This window comes from Monodelphis domestica, chromosome 8 (genome assembly GCF_027887165.1).
Source record: "Monodelphis domestica isolate mMonDom1 chromosome 8, mMonDom1.pri, whole genome shotgun sequence".
Lineage (NCBI taxonomy): Eukaryota > Metazoa > Chordata > Mammalia > Didelphimorphia > Didelphidae > Monodelphis > Monodelphis domestica.
This window is the reverse complement of record NC_077234.1, coordinates 219,196,880-219,219,082: the sequence shown is the minus strand read 5'-3', so window position 1 is coordinate 219,219,082 and position 22,203 is coordinate 219,196,880. Positions and strand designations below refer to the sequence as shown.

At 34.6% G+C, this 22,203-nt stretch overlaps 1 pseudogene; it reads right to left on the bottom strand.

Annotated features, from left to right (window-relative positions):
* Positions 1 to 19,143, bottom strand: part of LOC130455975 (peroxiredoxin-2-like) — a 109,505-nt pseudogene extending 90,362 nt beyond the window's left edge.
* Positions 19,144 to 22,203: the final 3,060 nt, after the last annotated feature.

Sequence of the window (22,203 nt, the reverse complement as noted above, 5' to 3'; positions counted from 1 at the left end):
CCATTCCTACTAAAAACACTAGAAAGCATAGGAATAGAAGGGTCATTCCTAAAAATAATAAACAGTATATATCTAAAACCATCAGCTAATATCATCTGCAATGGGGATAAACTAAATCCATTCCCATTAAGATCAGGAGTGAAACAAGGATGCCCATTATCACCTCGATTATTTGACATTGTATTAGAAACACTAACAGTAGCAATTAGAGAAGAAAAAGAAATTGAAGGCATTAAAATAGGCAAGGAGGAGACCAAATTATCGCTCTTTGCAGATGACATGATGGTCTACTTAAAGAATCCTAGAGATTCAACCAAAAAGGTAATTGAAATAATCAACAACTTTAGCAAAGTTGCATGATACAAAATAAACCCACATAAGTCATCAGCATTTCTATATACTACGAACACAGCTCAGCAGCAAGAACTAGAAAGAGAAATCCCATTCAAAATTACCCTAGACAAAATAAAATACTTAGGAATCTATCTCCCGAGACAAACACAGGATCTATATGAACACAACTACAAAACACTTTCCACACAACTAAAACTAGACTTGAACAATTGGAAGAACATTAACTGCTCATGGGTAGGACGAGCCAATATAATAAAAATGACCATCCTACCAAAACTCATCTATCTATTTAGTGCCATAACCATGGAACTTCCAAAATTTTTTTTTACTGATTTAGAAAAAACCATAACAAAGTTCATTTGGAAGAAAAAAAGATCAAGGATATCCAGGGAAATAATGAAAAAAAAAATACAAAGGTAAGAGGGTCTTGCAGTCCCAGATCTCAGACTAAACTACAAAGCAGCAGTCATCAAAACAATTTGGTACTGGCTAAGAGACAGAAAGGAGGATCAGTGGCATAGACTGGGGGCAAGCAACTTCAGCAAGACAGTATATGACAAACCCAAAGATCCCAGCTTTTGGAACAAAAATCCACTATTTCATAAAAACTGCTGGGAAAATTGGAGGACAGTGTGGGAAAGATTAGGCTTAGATCAACACCTCACACCCTACACCAAGATAAATTCAAAATGGGTGAATGACTTGAACATAAAGAAGGAAACTATAAGAAAATTAGGCGAACACAGAATAGTATACATGTCACACCTTTGGGAAGGGAAATACTTCAAAACCAAGCAAGAATTAGAAAGAGTTACAAAATGCAAAATAAATGATCTGGATTATATCAAATTAAAAAGTTTTTGTACAAACAAAACCAATGTAACAAAAATCAGAAGGGTAGCAACAAATTGGGAAACAATCTTCATAAAAACCTCTGACAAAGTTTTAATTACTCAAATTTATAAAGAACTAAATCAATTGTACAAAAAATCAAGCCATTCTCCAATTGAAAAATGGGCAATTGACATGAACAGGCAGTTCTCAGCCAAAGAAATCAAAACTATTAATAAGCACATGAAAAAGTGCTCTACATCTCTTATAGTCAGAGAGTTGCAAACTAAAGCAACTCAGGTATCACCTCACACCTAGCAGATTGGCTAACATGACAGCTATTGGAAGTAATGAATGCTATAGCGGACGTGGCAAAGTGGGGACATTAATTCATTGCTGGTAGAGTTGTGAATTGATCCAACCATTCTAGAGGGCAATTTGGAACTATGCCCAAAGGGCGATAAAAGAATGTCTACCCTTTGATCCAGCCATAGCACTGCTGGGCTTTTACCCCAAAGAGATAATGGACAAAAAGACTTGTACAAGAATATTCATAGCTGCGCTCTTTGTGGTGGCCAAAAATTGGAAAACGAGGGGATGCCCTTCAATTGGAGAATGGCTGAACAAATTGTGGTATATGTTGGTGATGGAATACTATTGTGCTAAAAGGAATAATAAAGTGGAGGAATTCCATGGAGACTGGAACAACCTCCAGGAAGTGATGCAGAGCGAAAGGAGCAGAACCAGTAAAACATTATACACAGAGACTGATACATTGTGGTACAATCAAAGGTGATGGACTTCTCCATTAGTATCAATGCAATTTCCCTGAACAATCTGCAGGGATCTAAAAAAAATACTACCCACAAGCAGAGGATAAACTGTGGGAGTAAAAACACCAATGAAAAGCCACTGCTTGACTACAGGGTTGGAGGAGATAAGACTGAGGAGAGACTCTAAATGAACACTATAATGCAAATTCCAACAACAGGGAAATGGGTTCGAGTCAAGAACACATGTGATAACCAGTGGAATCATGCATCAGCTATGGGAGAGGGAAAGGCGGAGGGGAGGGGGAAGGGGAGGAAAAGAAAATGATCTTTGTTTCCAGTGGATAATGTATGAAAACTACCAAATAAAATAATGTTTAAATAAAAAAATAAATAAATAAATAAGAAAGAGGTGAGAGAAGCAAATGAAATCTTTAAAAAATTGGAGTTAGTAGACATATAGAGAAAAATAAATAGGGACAAAAAGGAATACACCTTCTTTTCAGCAACACATGGTACATTCACAAAAATTGACCATGTATTAGGACACAAAATCATTGCAAACAAGTGCAAAAGGGCAGAAATAATAAATGCCACCTTCTCAGACCACATTGCAATAAAAATAATAATTAGTAAGGTTACATGAATAGATAAATTAAAATTTTAATTGGAAATTAAACAATATGATTCTCCAAAACCAGCTAATTAAAGAATGTAGAAACAATTAATAACTTCATTTAAGTCATTGAAGAAAATGACAATGGTGAGACATCCTTTCAAAACCTATGGATGCAGCCAAAGCAGTACTCAGGGGAAATTTCTATCCTTGAATTCATATATAAACAAATTAAGAAGGGAAGAGGTCAGAGAACTGGGCATGCAAATTAAAAAATGACTAAGTAAACAAATTAAAAATCCTCAGGCTAAATTAGAAATCCTAAAAATCAAAGGAAAAATTAATAAAATTGAAAGTCAAAGAACTATTGATTTAATAAATAAGACTAGAAGCTGGTACTTTGAAAAAACAAATAAAATAGACAAAGTAGTATTCAGGCTAATTAAAAAAAGGAAAGGAAAAAACCAAATTGATAGTTTCCAAGATAAAAAAGGAGACCTCACCTCTAATGAAGAGGAAATCAAGGCAATCATTAAAAACTACTATTCCCAATTATATGGCAAAAATTATGGCAATATAAGTGATATGGATGAATACTTACAAAAATATAAATTGCCTAGACTAAAAGAAGAAGAAATAAATTACCTAAATCCTCATATCAGAAAATGAAATTGAACAAGTCATCAAATAACTCCCTAAGAAAAAATCTCCAGGTCCAGATGGATTCACAAATGAATTCTATCAAACATTCAAAGAACAGCTAACACCAATACTATACAAAGCATTTGACAGAATAAGCCAAGAAGGGGTTCTACCAAATTCTTTTTATGACACAAACATGGTACTGATCCCAAAGCCATGCAGGTTAAAAACAGAGAAAGAAAACTATAGGCCCATCTCCCTAATGCATATAGATGCAAAAATCTTAAATAGGATACTAGCAAAAAGACTCCAGCAAGTCATCACAAGGGTTATCCCCTACAATCAGGTAGGATTCATACCAGGAATGCAAGGATGGTTCAATATTAGGAAAACCATCCACATAATTGACCATATAAACAAGCAAACTGACAAAAATCACATGATTATCTCAATAGATGCAGAAAAAGCTTTTGACAAAATACAACACCCATTCCTATTGAAAACACTAGAAAGTATAGAAAGTATAGGAATAGAAGCTTCTTTCCTAAAAATAATGAACAGTATATACCTAAAACCATCAGCAAACATCGTCTGCAATGGGGAAATACTCGAAGCCTTCCCAATAAGATCAGGAGTCAAACAAAGATGCCCATTATCACCTTTATTATTTAATATTGTACTAGAAACACTACCAGTAGCAATTAGAGAAGAAAAAGAAATTGAAGGTATTAAAATTGGCAAAGAGGAGAACAAACTGTCACTCTTTGCAGATGATATGATGATTTACTTAAAGTATCCTAGGGAATCAACTGAAAAGCTAATCGAAATAATCAACAACTTTAGCAAAGTTGCAGGATACAAAATAAACCCACATAAGTAATCAGCATTTCTATATATCTCCAACCTACTTCAGCAGCAAGAATTAGAAAGAGACATTCCATTTAAAGTCACCCGAGACAATATAAAATACTTAGGAATCTATCTGCCAAGACAAACACATGAACTATATGAACACAACTACAAAACACTCTCCACACAACTAAAACTAGATCTAAACAATTGGAAAAACATTGACTGCTCATGGGTGGGACGAGCTAACATAATAAAAATGACCATCCTACCCAAACTTGTCTATATATTTAGTGCCATACCCATTGAACTACCAAAAAAATTTTACTGAATTAGAGAAAACCATAATAAAGTTCATTTGGAAAAATAAAGGATCAAGGTTATCTAGGGAAATATTGAAAAAAAAATACAAAGGAAGGTGGCCTTGCAGTCCCAGATCTCAAACTATATTACAAAGCAGTGGTCATCAAAACAATTTGGTACTGGCTAAGAGACAGAAAAGGAGGATCAGTGGAATAGACTTGGGGTAAATTACCTCAGCAAGACAGTCTATGACAAACCCAAAGACCCTAGCTTTTGGGATAATAATCCTGTATTTCATAAAAAAAAAACTGCTCGGAAAATTGGAAGACATCATGGGAGAGATTAGGTTTGAATCAACACCTCACACCCTACACCAAGATAAACTCAAAATGGGTGTATGACTTGAATATAAAGAAGGAAACTATAAGTAAATTAGGTGAACACAGAATAGTATACATATCAGTCCTTTGGGAAGGGATAGATTTTAAAACCAAGCAAGACTTAGAAAGAGTCACAAAATGCAAAATAAATAATTTAGAATACATCAAATCAAAAAGGTTTTGTACAAACAAAACCAATATAACTAAAATTAGAAGGAAAGCAACAAATTGGGAAACAATCTTCATAACAAAAGCCTCTGACAAAGGACTAATTACTCAAATTTATAAAGAGCTAAACCAGTTGTACAAAAAATCAAGCCATTCTCCAATTGAAAAATGGGCAATTGACATGAATAGGCAATTTTCAATTAAAGAAATCAAAACTATTAATAAGCACACGAAAAAGTGTTCTAAATCTCTTATAATCAGAGAGATGCAAATCAAAACAACTCTGAGGTATCACGTCACACCTAGAAGATTGGCTAACATGACAGCAAAGGAAAGTACTGAATGCTGGAGGGGATGTGGCAAAGTAGGGACATTAATGCATTGCTGGTGGAGTTGTGAATTGATCCAACCATTCTGGAGGGCAATTTGCAACTATGCCCAAAGGGCACTAAAAGTCTGTCTGCACTTTGATCCAGCCATAGCACTGCTGGGTTTTACCCCAAAGAGATAATAAGGAAAAAGACTTGTACAAGAATATTCATAGTGGCGCTCTTTGTGGTAGCCAAAAATTGGAAAATGAGGGGATGCCCTTCAATTGGGGAATGGCTGAACAAATTGTGGTATATGTTGGTGATGGAATACTATTGTGCTAAAAGGAATAATAAAGTGGAGGAATTCCATGGAGACTGGAACAACCTCCAGGAAGTGATGCAGAGTGAGAGGTGCAGAAGCAGGAGAACATTGTACACAGAGACTGACACATTGTGGTACAAGAGTACATAATGGACTTCTCCATTAATGGCTTTACAATGTCCCTGAACAATCTGCAAGGACCTATGATTAAAAAAAAAGACTATCCTCAAGCAGAGGACAAACTGAGGGAGTAAAAACACCAAGGAAAAGCAACTGCTTGACTACAGAGGTTGAGGGGATATGATTGAGGAGAGATGCTAAATGATCACCCTAATGCAAATACCAACAACCAGAAAATGGGTTCAGAGCAAGGACACATGTGATACCCAGATGAATTGCGCGTTGGCTAGGGGAGGGTTTGGGGGGAGGAAGGAAAAGAAAATGATGTTTCCAATTAATAATGTTTGAAAATGACCAAATAAAATAATGTTTTAAAAACAATCCAAAAAAAGTTGATAAAGCAGAGTCAAAGTGAGATTTCGTTAGGTCTATTATTCTGAAGATTCCTTTTCAGACATGGATTTGAGTATAGCCTCTGAGGTCTTTGAATTCTATTCTGCAAAAAGATAGATCTACTAAATGGTTAATAAAACCAGTTCTGAAAAAAAAAATTTTACTCATGCTATCATCTAGATTTTACTTTTCTCCCTCCTCAACACAAATATAACAGAATAGCAAATGACTTGTAAGAATACAAGTATGTTATGGGTAGTATGTACCCTCTCTGTATTTTCTATCTCAACTCACACTGAACAATTACATTTCCAAGATGGCAATGGATATTGCTTTCCTCAGTATGGTAGTGCTAACCATGATAGGTTGGGGTTTCTAATGCCATCATCTCCTCACAATCTGTTTTGATTCCTAATCTCATTCAAGGGGAAGGGTGAAAAGAACATACATTTATTGTCTTTTTTAAGTGCCAGCACCATGTTAAATGCTTTACAGATATTATCTAATTTGATCCTATGATGTAGATGCTATTTCGTTCTCCATTTTATAATTGAAAAAAACAGGTAGGCAATTACATTTCTTTTCCAGAGTCAAACAGCTAGTATATATTAGAGCCTAATTCAAATTCATGTCTTCTTCAGTGCTCTGTCCACTGAGTCCCCTTGCTGCTAAGATGTGACATAAATTCTCTTTTACAGCAAATTGCTCATAGAAAAAGTGTAGCAAAGACAATAATAGTAAATTTTATTAGATCTACACTTTTCTTTTAGGTGCCCACACAAAAAGGACAAAGGGATACTGTCTTGCTCTTGACTTTTGTATTTTCTCTTCTTAAGAATTCTCTCAAAGGGCAGTTTAATGTTCATGGCTTGGAAACAGATAATTATCTGGTTAAGCTTCTTACAGAACACTATGACTCAGATAACTGGTTAATCTGTTGCTAGACTGGGTCTAGTAAGTTGCTTGACTTCTCCTTTGGAACTTCACCAAATTCAACTATTTCTGCTACTGTCTCTTTTTGGAAATTGGACTTCTCTAATCATTCCTATTTTACTGTGCACTTCTGTCTCAGTTATCACATTCCTGTTGTTGCTTAAGCCTAGGAAACACATAACAGAGACAGCAAACATTCCAAAGTACATGGTAGCCAGATGGGAGACAAGGTATTCCACACCCAGCTGCTCTCTCCCAAAATACAAGGTATTTTATTTCTAGTTTCACTTGCTTCCAGGAAGGAAAAAAAGAGGGCATGAGAGGAAGAAGTATACCAATCATTTTGTGCATGAAGACAAAACATGAAATTTTGTTGCCACATCTTTCTTCGTCTCTCCCCTATCCCCAATGTAGCTTCCTTGTATGTGGCAAGATCACTCCAGAGTGGCATCCCAAAAATTTTTTTTCCAAATATATTTCTTTCTCTAACTCTATAGCAGCAGTCTCTTTCCCACATTTTGAAAAGATTGTGGAAAGCTTCTATACAGTTATATTTGCCTGTTTTCCAAGTTTATTATAGTCAAGATTCTCAAGATACACTAACTTTAATTCATTGAGGAACACCTTGTGTTTTCTTATAATCTCATTTATTTTGGGCTTCAACTTCCTGTTAGCCATTTTGTTTTCTGAACATCAGTCTTTCATAGAGAAAATAGAAGGAAAAATAAAATAATTCCTATTTCTTTATTACCTTCTTCTATTCATCTGCATGGTCACTTCAAGAAACAACAGCTACAGTTAGGATTTACATAGTACTTTTAAATTTACATAGCACTTGACATAACTTCTTCCATTTATTAACTTTTGACATTTTACATGTACACTTATTTGACATATTTTTATTCTCAATATTCCTAAGAATGTCTTTTTGTTGTTCTTGATATTAATTGGGGGTATCTAAATCTCCTTATCTTTTATCATCTTGTCATTATTCTTACATTATTTAATATGAATTCATTATACTTTTTTTCCAGATTTCATGTTTTTTTTTTCCTTTCTTCCACACCTCTTGCTCCCCAAGAAGGCAGATAGTATATTGGTTGCACATATATTCTCATATCATATATTTTTCCATATTTATCATGTTGTGAAACAAGACATATTACTTAAATTAGAGAAAAATTCAAGGAGGAAATAAAGTGAAGAATGGCATGCTTCAATCTGCATTTAGACTCCATCTGCTTCCTCTATAGCAGTGGATATTTTTCTTCATGAGTCCCTTGGAATTTTCCTAAATCCTCATTAATAATAAGTTATTCACCATTGCTCATCATATATTGTTGCTACTGTGTAACATTCTTCTGGTTCTGCTCACTTCACTTTGCTTCACTTCATGTCTTTGCAAAGTTTTTGTGATCTTTTTTGTCATTTCTTATGGAAAAATAGTATTGCAATATAGTCATATATCACAACTTGTTCATCCATTTCTCAATTGTTGAGCATCCCTTCTCTTTCTCAGTTTTTGCCAAAACACAAATAAAGCTGCTATAAATGTTTTAAAATACATTATTTCATTTCCTTGTTTTTAAATCACTTTAGTAAATAAGGCTAATAATGGTTTTGCTGGGTAAAAAGGTATATCCAGTTTTATAAATCTTTGAGTATAATTCCAAATTGTTCTTCAAAATGGTTGAATTAGTTCATAGTATCATTTCCCACATAACTCCAATATTTGTCATTTTGTCCTTTATCAATATAACCATTCTGATAGTTGTGAGATATCTAAGAGTTGTTTTATTACTTAGCAGTAATTATTAATTCGATTTATTTATTATCTGTATGACTTATTTCAGATGCCATATTTTCCACATGTTTTAATCTAAGTTGATCGGTATGGTCTCTGTGCCTTTACATATTTCTCTTTAGAAAGGATCTCATTTTCCTTTTCAGTTGGATAGCATATGTTTATGAGGTTATGTTTTACTTTTTGAAAGCTTCTACTACCTTTGGCCAGCATTTTCCTATAGAAGTTTAGAATAAATCTTTAAAAATATGACCTTAAAAGAGAAAATTATCATTGCTAATAATTTTTAGATTCTCTGCTTTTGTCAAAAAGAAATTCATGTATCCTACCCAAATGATAAACAAGTTGTTCTATATGACTGTACTAGAATACTATTGTTCCATTAGACATGACAAACAAGCTTTTGATCCATATTCTGAACTTATCATCTTTTATATTTTTGCTTCAATAATCTATAATCCCACCAAAATACTCATTTCTTTCCCCTCAATTGATTGTTACTCCATTATTTTTATTATATCTCTTCTCTTCAATTAAAATATTTCCTCAAGTGATATCTCTATATAGTATATATTTATATACATATGTATATATAAATATATACATATGCATTGTTTTGTATCACCTTTATTTTGTTAATTTTTGTTGTTTAAGCAAAATATATCATTCTGGGTATGACTAGGTAGAGCACCGGATGGAACACTGAGCTTGAAGTCAGAAGTTTCATCTTCATGTGTCTTCATCTGACTTCATGAGTTCAGATATAGCCAGAAACTTGCTAGCTGTGTGACCCTGGCAAAGTCACTCTAACCTTGTTTCCCTCACATTTGTTATCTGTAAAATGAATTAGAGAAGGAAATTGTGAGCCATTCTAGTATCTCTGCTAAGAAAACTCTAAACATGATCACAAAGAGTCAGACACGCATAACTGAAAAATGACTCAACAACAAGATTATTGTTTCACAGTCATATTGAAGTCATAAATCACTATTAAATCTTAAAGATGACTATCAGGTAGAATGATTCTCTTTATATTAAAATGTTATGTATGTGTATATGGAAATACTATATAATATTTTCTGAAACATCTGAGAACATTGGTTTTATTGCTGTTTCTCTCTTAGGATATTATTTCTGGTGAATTAGTAGTCTTTCCCACTGATGTTTTTCTTATATTGTATTTGTCCCCTCTCTAGCTTGGCAGAAATATATTTCTCTGGGGAAACTCTAATCCCACCTAAACTTACTCACTACAGCATTTGGAATCTATGTTTCTGTATTTCATTCCTGATTTTCTGAGTCTCCTCCAGTTTATCTTTCATATTTGAAAGCCATTTGCTTTCACAAAGTGTCAAGAAATAGAGTGCCATTAGCCCAAAGCTTTGGCATATTATATGATGACAGAAGCTAACAACCTTTCCATTCCAGTGTATTTTCTTCAATAGAGTTCACTTTTTTAAATTTTGGTTTGAGTTGTGCTAAACATCAAGGTAATTTGTATTATTTTACACTCAGATTGAATAATACTGATACTTTATTATAAAATTAGTGCTTTTATGTCCAATTTAAATATGCTTTATAATATACCATGGGACATTATTTTTCTATGGTCATATTTCTTTATTTTTAGAGGATGCCATTGGAATATGGGCATGTTGCATAACTAGTAACTAATAATGTTTTGCTGGTTTTAGTTAGCTAGCACATTATTTAAAGTTTTTTTATTTATAGCCATTCTGAAATAATTCTTAAACCTGGATTTTTTTTAAAAAACCTTACCTTCTGTCTTGGAGTATTGGCTCCAAGGCAGAAGAGTGGTAAGGGCTAGGCAATGGGGGTCAAGTGACATGCCCAGGGTCACACAGCTGGGAAGTGTCTGAGGCCAGATTTGAACCTAGGACCTGCCTAGCTTTCAATCCACTGAGCCACCCAGCTGTCCCCAACCTGGATTTTTTATCTCCAGTTTTACAATGACTTCCTAATAACAATTTCAGGCAACTCTGTGGTTTGCTTTTTTGGATTTGAAAATTATTCCTTATAATGAAATAAATATACTAAAACTTTAACTACTAATAGCTTAAATCTGTAGAACACTTACTGTGTGCCAGGCACTATGATAAACATTTTACATTTTTTTTATCTCTTTAGATACTCACAAAAACCCTGTGAGGTAAGAACTAATAGGAACCCAACTTTATAGATGAGGATTCTAAGGCAAAGAAAAATGAAATGATTTGCCCAGGTTTACACAGTTAATAAGTGTCTGATGCTAGATTTGAACTCAGGTCTCCCTTGCTCCATTCCTGATCCTATATCAGTTGTGGTTCTTATTGCTAAGTATAAGAATATGCACTGGATCTCTGATTTCACTGGCCCTCTACCACTGCACTGCAGGTCATGGCTTTCTCTATAATTTTTAATGTCAGAGATATGCCTAGAGGTTTAAAATATGTTACTTGCTTGGGATCATGCAGTCAGTATTATGAAAAGTAGGAATTTAACCTAGATTTCCCTTATTTCAAATATGGCTTTGCTTTCATTACACCAAACTTCCTGTGATGTGGTTTGCATGTTAACTAATATTCAAAATAAATTTTAATGTATTACAATATGATTAAATTTACACAACATTATGAAATGTAGAAAAATATAAATATATATATATAGTATTAAATGATAGCACTCTGAATTTGAGGTTTGAAATTTTGATTTAATTTAACAATATTTGTCTCAGTTCAGATTAAGAAAATATAATATTTCTAGGATTCATTTAGGAAGTAATATGTCTCTATAATAATTTGCAGAATAAGTAACCAAAAAAATTTTTGCTACAAATTTGTTCCGAATTCTTTATATCACTAGGGGAAAAATTATGTTAAGTTCTTTCAAGAATTCATTTGATGCCCAGTCAACTTCTAATGTAGATATATTTCCTATTAATTAAGGCTAATAATAAATTATATAGATTAATATTATTGACATATATTAACCCTTGTCTTAAGATAATTAGCATGCATTACATATAGATGACATTTTAAAATTTTATAGTACTTAATATTTATTAAATGTGTACAAAGTATATTAGATGGTTTACAATATTTAGAAAGTTATGTTACATAATATGACAAAATATCTAATTGAATAAATAACATAATGTGATATATAATATGTAATATATATATATATTATGAAGTACATTAAAAAGTCTTTAGTGTGTAAGGTATTCACTCATCAAAATACAGCTTTATGTAATGCATACTCCTATTTACTTCAAGGCATTCTCCCTAGGACTTGATATTCCTTCTCTGACAGTTCTTGGTTTTGGAAGAAATGATTTGTTACATCTGCAGTGCCTTCAGTAACCTAGTACCCACTCTTCACTGTCATTCAGTATCTGAAATGATATATCTCTACAATTTTCTACTGTTGTTTTCAGCAGCCTTCCCCAACATTCCATCAAAGACTATCATTTTCCATCTGTCACCTTCTTTGGTGCCATGGATCTCCATCTTATGATTTTCTCAAAGTCAAATATTAGTAATCGTGAGTGAAAGAAAATCAAATTTTAATACCTAAGATACTTCTTTGTCTTCACTTGCTTTTATTTGAATAAGTGTTAAAGGTATTTAAATAAGCCATGTTGGTAATAAAGTTTTCCATATGTTAATGACTCACATTTTTTTTTCCCTTTGAGTGGAGAAAGTATGTACTTCTCAACAACTTAGCTTATTTGTTCAAGGATTTTGATGCCCATTTTACTTTTGAGAAATGGTCATACAGCTGAGTATCAAAGCCAAGATTTGAATCCACAATTCCCGAGTACACATTAATTTTCTTTACCCATTTGAGATTGGAAATCAACATCTTTAAAATGTGGATAATAATTCCCATTATACCTACTTCATAAGGCCATTAAAGGATCAAATAGAAGCATTCATAATTTTGAATACTTGGAAAGATATATAACTATCACATCATCATCACTATTATAAATTATATAAGGCTTCCTCTCCAACATAGTAATTTATAATGGGTGCTTTTATAAAGTCCTTTATTTTGTATTATCTCATTTGATCCATATATTTCTTCCACTGAGAGTGAATCATTCTAGTACGTAACTAAAAGTAGCATAGGAAAGAAAAAAAAAACAAGAATACTAAGTAAGTACTATTGAATCCTTTATAAAAGTTAAGGAATTGAATTTCACAGGGTAATTCTTTGCCCTTGGTCACATAATCAATAAAAATTTAGAACCAGGCAGAACCAATATGGCACAGAAGGTACAGGGATCCATTTGTTTTCTATCAAATAACACTCCAAAAAATAATGATATAATACCTGAAAACAAATTTTGGTGAAACATAACTCACAAAAAGATAAATTAAAGTAATTTTTCAACACAAAACATATTAGAAGGCCAATAAGGTTCTAGTATACCATGGTGTAGGAGAAGGTGGAGCATAGCATTTCAGGGCAGACCTCACAGAAACAATAGGCATTGGACAAATTTGAAGCATCAGCCAAGACTTTGAAAACTCTCAGCCACAGATGATTAGGGTTATTGAACAATTGCTCAAAAAGAGATGACATATTATTGGCTCTTGGTGCAAGTCTCTTGTCACACTGCCCATAAACAGAACCAGTCATAGTTCTAGCACTAAATCTCAGGGTGAGGCAAAGAATTAGCATACACCAGTCCTTGCAGCCACAGTGGAGCAAGAGACCCTAGTCACAGTTCCAGTGGGTAAGAGAGTGCTCGGTGTTACTCATAGACCAAAGCAAAGGCCAGGAAATATTAAATACACCACTAATTATATCATAGCACTAGGGAGAATTGAAAGTAGATAGACACATAGTGCCACTTGGAAGGCAATGGCACAAAGAACCTGAAGTTTGGAACAGTTCTCCCTCCTCAAAAAAAAAAAACCAGAGCCCAAATTTAATGCATTTTTTAATTAAAAGACATGAAAATGAGCAAACAACAACAAAAAAGAAACTAAGCATAGAAAGGTTTTTTTTTTTATTGTTGTCAGGGTAGACTCAAATTCAGAAAGGGAACCAAAGGCAATACTGCTTTATCTGATATCTCCAAGAAAAATATGACTTGTCCTCAATCCAAAAAAGAACTAATGTAAGAGCTCAAAAAAGATTTTAAAATTCAAGTAAGAGAGGTAGAAGAAAAATTGAGAAAATAAATGAAAATGATATAGAAAAATCATGAAATATAGTCAATAGTTTGGTGAAGTAGGCACAAACGTATTGAAGAAATTAATATATTAAAAATAGATTAGACCAGATGATAAAAGAGACACAAAAGTCCATAAAGATAAACTTCTTAAGAAGCAAAATTAGCCAAAAACCACGAATTAAAAATTACTGTCATATAAGTGGAAAGTATTGATTCCATGACACATGTCAAAACAATCAGAAAAAGTCAAAAGAATGAAAAACTAGAATAAAATGTAAAATATATCATGGGAAAAACAATTTACCTGTAAAATAAATCTAGGAGAGATAATTTAGGAATTAATCAACTACCTGAAAGCCATGATTTAAAAAAAAGGCTTAGACACCATCTTTCAAGAAATTATCCAGGAAAACTGCTCTTTTTATACTAGAACTAAAGGACAAAATAGAAATCAAAAGAATACACTAATCACCTCCTGAAAGAGATGTCAAAATGATAACTGTTAGAAAATTATAGCCAAATTTCAATACTCCCAGGTTAAGGAGAAAATATTGTAGGCAACCAAAATAAAATAATACAAATATCATGGAGTTAACAGCAGATTAACACAATATTTAACAAATCCTAAGTTAAAGGATCAAAGGACCTGGCATATGATATTCCAGAAAGCAAAGGAGCTTGGACTTCAACCAAGAATCACTTACTCAGAAAAACTGAATGTAACCCTTCATAGGAAAAAAATGGTTATTCAATAAAATAGAGAACTTCCAAACATTCCTGATGAAAAGAGCAGAATTGAATGGAAAGTTTGACTCAAATGCAAAAGAATCATGAAAAGATCAATGGGAAAGAGAATCAAAGACATTCAATAAATTTAAATGAAGTATAACAGGTAACGAAAAAAGAAAGAACAGACACTATATGAAAGAGAGAAATAGTGACAATTTTATTTGTCTCCCACAGAACTTACATAGGCAAAAAGAAACCACTAGGAAATGCCCACAGGAGTTTATGACTTCACATTCCAGGAACCCTAATCTTGGTCCAGGGATAGGCAGGTGTTCAAAGGTTAACCCACATTCTTTGTTTAATACAAATCCAAACAAGGGGGAGAGGGGCAAACAAAGGGATAGGCGCCCACCTTATCACAATTTGCTTTTCATAAATGTTATCCTGCTTCCTTCATGTTTACTGTTCCATCCTTGGTCCCAGGATGGGTAAAGGTTAATCCACATCTTTGTCTGAAGCAAAGACAAACAAAGGAGAGGGGAGGCTCTGCCTCGACTACAATTCCCCCTTTTTGTTTTGCCACAGTAATCTGTGGAGGGCCAAAGTCCGGCCAATTTTGCCCAAACTGGACAAAAGGAGTTGGAACAGACAGGGAAGAAGGATCACTAAGATAACTATGAACAGTATTAATGTCAATATGGTTATACTCATTTGAGCTAAAGGAGATAACCAACTTTGGCCTGATTTAATCCAATTGTATAAGGAATCAGCAATATGTTCGGGACGAAGGTCCTCAGCTAAAGAGCTATCCATCTCATCAATGATATGGTTCAGTTGTTGGATATCCTCTGAGATGTTACTTTTTAACCAAAGACCTTGTAAATCATTTCTAATTTCTTCAAATGCATCAGACATGTTAGCTTTAACAGGAAGGAGGCAAAAGGCTGAATAGCAATAATCACACCTTAATTTACCCTTGATAGCTAAAATTTCTACTTGATTGGTTAATAACAATACATCTTTAGATATTTGTTGCAAAGCATAAAAAACCCTTGTATTAATATCTTGCTGTAAGTGCAAAACCTGGGTTACATTCTGAGCTAGCCCATGTAAGTATTCTGCATCATGTTCCAAGGTCCATACATTAGCTACACTTTGTGCTAGAGAAACACTACTGACAGTTGTAGCTGTTATGGCAGCTATAAGAGCTACAATACCTAAAACTAAGCAAGAAATACATCTTCTTTTCCTAGAGCTGATTAGTTGAGACAATTTTCCATTGCTCTATCTGCTGGTGAGTGATACCATCCCCCTGAGTGTTTACCTTGAATGTCTAATGTAACACTTCTAGTTACTGGTTGTTGGACTTTTCCATTATAAGTAACATTAACAAACTGAGACATATTTACTTTATCCAATGCAAGGGGTATCTTTCCATAATCAGTCAAAATCCGTGAAAAATTAGCAGAATATAACCAATTAGCTCTGGGGGCATCACCCACAAAGGCAAGCTATCCTCCTATAAAACAATCATGAAATTTATAAGAATCCAATTTCTTTCCAATACACCTTGTGTCGTTATGCCAATACACCCAAATCATATTTTTCCAATGAATACATGATGCCCTTTTAGATCTACATGACAGCAAGGGCATATTAACAGTGTCTCTTTGTTCATATCCCACCACATTTGGACAAATAAGTCTTTCTTGTTGCAGTTGGCCGTAATCTATATATTTTACCCCTTGGTAGATCCCTATTTCAGTTCATAAGTATTAGTGTGGAACTTCTTTCTCCTTCCTGTGTGCAAGGAAGGGGTTAATAGCTTCTGAACAATTTATCTGAAGGCTGCTTAGTTCAATTTAGATTTATTACTTAACAGCCCTGTCCCATCCTTCTTTAACAAGTGAGTTTACTATAATTTAAAATATTGAATTTATCAAACCTCTTTCATAATAATTTACTCTCAGTGGATTTTAGTTTAAACTCCACAACTCCCAAATAACTTTGATTAAGTCCTTTAGAAATCTTTCAGTGTGTAACCAAACTGAAGTACAAAGCATTTAGATGCACTCCTCAAAACCTGTCTAAAGTAGAATAAAACCTACAGTTTAGTTTTCGTTTAGCCCAAAATATTGCTATATTCCTGATTAAATTCCATCAACATTATTACAATTATATCTAATTCATACTAGAATTTAAGAATATCAGTTAGTATCTCTATTCATTACTCTTATTGCAGTGGAGCACTTCATAAAACGAATCCGGACACCCCCAAATTCAATTATAAACTTATATAGATAGGTTATAAGATATAAAGTTATTTCCTTTCACATACAGATTCTTATTTGACAATCAAACAAACCTTATCACAAACATAGTTATGTGAGGTCAGCGATCCTTAAGTTTGTCCTCAGGGGTTGGTTACTTTCACAGTTACTTAATCACATCCCTAGTTAGCTATATGTTACCTGGCATTCCAGCCGGACCTCTTTGATATTCCTGAAGTTCCTTTTGTTTCCTGACCTTCCTAATTCTTATCCTTCAGCTAATTAGAGTCTTTTTTGCAGCCTGCAAAAACTGTTTGACCTCCTGACTTTGAGGGGGCTGGGTCTGTTTCCTAAAGAAAACATAGGAAGGGATAGATCTGCTTTATCTACTTTAATTTGATTATTTTCTCTTATTAGAATTACTTCATTATTTCTCCTGGCTTCCCCTCTTTACCATTATTGTAAGTAGAGGAAAGGCACTATATGGAATTGTATTCAATCTTCATGACAAGCCCTCTTGATTTCAGGGCTGGTTAAATTTGTCTTGTTAAGGACATACAGTTTGTATATCATATACTCTTAACCTATTTAGGTGGAAAACTTAATTCTCTTTATAATACAAATGCAGACATTCTGTATTCACTCAGCATCACTAATTTCCAGCATTTGGTATCTGAATACATACATGTTCATCTCTAGATTACAAATTCCTTCCTATGCATTTTGCACATTCAAAAACAATTCATATAACCTTGATCAAAAACAACATCATTTAGAAATTCTCTCTTGCAAAATACCAAATTCTTAATACTAGTATTATAAAATTCTGTGAACAGATTAATCACTTAAACTTCTTCTGTGTCATGTGATTTCTTGTTACTATTCCTGACAGCACATGCATTAAAATAAATCTGATTGGAAAAAATCCCAAATTTAATTTCTAGAATAAGTTCTTCTCAATAATATAACAACTTTTTCTGGTCGACTTTTAAAGTAGCCAGTGCAATTTTTTGTCCTTATAGAATAAAATATTCCCTCTCTGTGTCAGTCTGGCTATCAGCCACATTTAGACAATTCTCAAATTCACTGAAACCATTATGCATAGCAAGATTTAACAAAACAAACTTCTAACCATGAGTTTTGTTGTACTCAATAAAATCTGGTTAACATTTTATATTTAACTGACAAATAGTTACACGAAATTATATTTAGATCATATTGAAATCATTAACAATCCTCCCAAATTGCATACATCAAACCATAAAATTAATCTTAAGTAAAAAAAAATAGCCTCTAATTGTGGAGTAAAAATCTCCCTTTTTCTGCTCTGAATTTTTCTCTTTTTCGCCCCTTTGGGGGCCCATCCAAAGGAAGAAAGAGGAAAAAATCATTGAATAGATATTTGCTTTTGTCCTCTGCTGAGGATTTTTGACAGACAAGTTCAATCTTGCAACTATCCCATTTTATATTCTTTCTTTTTGTGAGTGTCCAATTTAAGAATACATAGAGAGGAGACTTTGACAAAGACAACAAAAAACAGAAACATACAACATTGTGACAAGCATGCTTTGAAGAAAAAAAATCAGTGTTTTAGGATCCATTCTAAAGAAAAAATATAATTTCCCTCTCACCCTTAGAGTATCTTGTATACTCACCACCGAGTGGATTTCTGTAGCATAGAAAATTTGCATGACCAGCACACAGCGTCGGGGGTTCTCCAAAGAAAACAGAAGGGAGGGTTCCAATAAAAGAAAAGAACCGGGGGAAAGGGGGTTAGGGGACAGTTTAAAACTGTCAGGGGACAGCTTAGAGCTGTCCTAGAAGTCACAAGAAAGAAAGACTGGAACATTATCAAAGAGGGATAATGAACGTTTTACTGTAAGCAGAACACCAGATTTAAATCTCTTCTCCAGAGACACAACCTATCCTCCCTACATGTCCTTGTCTCATCTCACCGCTAGATGTCACTGGTGGCTTGTCTTTACACACCGCCCCAGTCTCAGAGCCCCGGGGAACAAATTCTTGGCTTAGGGAAGGGTACAACCGTGCCCCCGGGACATAGGGTGGACAAGGGATATTTTGTCTCTGGTGTCCTTTCTCCACATTCTCTTCTCCTTCCTCATCTTCTTCATCAACCTCCATTTTTAAAACAGCCTGCATTTTCTCATTAGCTTCTGGATCCTCAATACAAAATTTTATCACATTATAGATAACTGCAAAATCGGGAGGTGGTATCTCTCCATTGGAACCAAATTTTGATCCGACACAATCCCATTCTAAACTAGATATGATCTCCCCTTCAGGAAACCATGGTGCTAATTTTCTTATATAAAATACAAATTTTTTTAACAGCTTTGTCTTTACTTTGACTCCATAGGCCATTAAGGAGGAGTGTATGATATACTGTGCCTGCCAGTCTGTATCTTTTAAGAGGACTGGGATTGAATTGCCCATAATTTACTGAAATATGAACTAGAAAGTGAAAGACAGAAAGATAAAGAAAGTGGGGGAACAGAGGAGGCCCACAAAGGCGGCACTCTCTTTAACTCTGTTCAATCTCCCTGCTTACCTGAGTTATAGTCTCGTAGAGGGAGTCATTATTCTTCATCATCCTAAGACCAGCAAAGGAATCGGGGTTATGAATGCACGTCCCAGGTCGGGCGTCCAATTGTAAGACTCCTCCACAGGGTCGGCCAGTCCTGTGAGATCCTACTTGGGGTAACGAAAAATGAAGAATAACAGGTAACGAAAAAAGAAAGAACAGACACTATATGAAAGAGAGAAATAGTGACAATTTTATTTGTCTCCCACAGAACTTACATAGGCAAAAAGAAACCACTAGGAAATGCCCACAGGAGTTTATAACTTCACATTCTAGGAACCCTAATCTTGGTCCAGGGATAGGCAGGTATTCAAAGGTTAACCCACATTCTTCATTTAATACAAATCCAAACAAGGGGGAGAGGGGCAAACAAGGGGATAGGCGCCCACCTTATCACAATTTGCTTTTCAAAAATGTTATCCTGCTTCCTTCATGTTTACTGTTCCATCCTTGGTCCCAGGATGGGTAAAGGTTAATCCACATCTTCGTCTGAAGCAAAGACAAACAAATCCATAACTTTGTCTGAAGCAAAGACAAACAAAGGAGAGAGGAGGCTCTGCCTCGACTACAATTTGCAAGACCCTTCACCTGAAACCCCAAATTCTGAAATCCCAGTTTCTCCTGTTCCTTCTCCTACCCAAAACCAATTCCAGCCCCCAAAAAACTCATCCTTCTAAAGAAACCCATTCTAGTCAAAACAAATTCAACTAGAGGCCTTTTTCCTTTAAGAGAAGTACCTGAAATAGAATGCAATGGGGATGTGGTGACTCTAAGGCATAATATACTCCCCAAGAAATAAATGAATTCACACAAAATGTTCTCACATATGAACAAGATCATTTTAAGGTAATGAAAAAGATGACAGGCATTTTTTCAGTATAATCCATCTCACAACAACATTGAAAACCTGCTACAGGCTTTTTTAACTGAACATAAGAGAAATAAATTAGTTTCTCATCTCAATAAAATCCGGGGGCGCAATGCAGAACACTCGCCATCTCAGGATCCCGAATGGGACTATAAAAACTCTGCTCTGAGGATTATTTACAACTATACCATTGTATAGTTGTATAGGGAGGCTATCTTAACAACCATGAGAGAGTGTGCAGACAGTACAGATAAGTGGACAGAATTTAAAGTAATTAAGCAAAAGGAGAAAGAGATACCCTCCAGATTCATGGACAGAAATATTGAGTTTGGGGGTTGATACCAGGATTTTGACCTTTCTAAAGAAAATTGCATAAGAGAAATTAGAAGGCACATTGTCAATAACTGTTGCAAAGTGATTAGGGATTATTTTAGAACACATTGCCCAAGCTGGCCACAGATGAATCTTGAAGAATCATGGAAAACCGCTCTATATGTTTCAAAGGGAAACAAAGAAAAGGAGGAAAAGATTAATGATTTCATGGAGAAAATTGTGAAACAATTGACATATTTAAAAGATAGGATTGTTAAACTGGAAAAAGTGTATGATACTCAAGCAATGGCACTTGCCCCTCTCCAAGAATCTAATTATCGCTCCATTACCTGCCAATTCTATGAGAAGAAGGGCCACAGAATGATACAGTGTAGAACTTTATTCAAGGCAATCAGAAAGAAAATGCAGCTTAATAACAACAACAGAAATAATAATTATAGAAGTAACTATAATAATGATAATGGAAACCACAACTTTAGGAATGATAACTATAGGAATAGATATTGGGAAAATGATAACTCAAACCAAATACCTCCACAACAATATAATTTAAGTGGAGCTCATCCAAAAAATTACCCAGTGTGCTAATGCCCCTCAGGGGGGTGCCCTTCATGGGGGTGCCCAAGGAAATTCCCCAATACTATGAAGGTGTCTGGGGGGGGGCTGAGGCACAGGAATGAGAGGATACAGCCTTTAATTTTCCAGAATCTCATGTCCTTTTACCCATTGTCCCTATCCACTACCCCCCCCATACTGATGAGCCCCATGTTACCTTAAAGGTGGGTAACACCCATTTTGATTGTCTTTTGGACACTAGAGCTTCCAGGTCTATATTAAAGAGTACACCTGATTTACATTGCTATTCCATTAGCTCAGAGATACCCCAAAGAGTTAAAAAGCTTTCCCCTAGAAAGGTGTCTCCTTCCATTTGATGCCAGACTCCCCTTTAAATTTGCTGGGGAGGGACCTTTTATGCAAACTCAGAGCCACAATAACTTGCTCCCCATTTGGTTCCTTATCATTCTAAATTTACCCCCTATAATTCTCTCAGAGAGTCAGGAGGGGAAAGATCATCCCACCTTTGTAATACCTGAAGACATACAGGAGTCTCCCTGGGACACATCTTCTTCCAATGTAGGTTTACGAAGTTCCTGTGCAGATAAAAACTAAATCTAGCTCACCTCCTTCCATTCCTCAGTATCCCCTCTCAAAAGAGGCAAGTGAGGGTATTACCCAAGTAATAAACTCATTAATTGACCAGGGAATAATAATTCCTTATAAATCTGAATACAATTTGCCCATCCTCCCCGTTAAAATACCAAAAATAGGGCCCGATGGCAAGCACCTCTATAAATATGTACAGCATTTGAGGGCTGTGAACAATCACATTATAAAGAGATACTCCATAGCTTCCAAC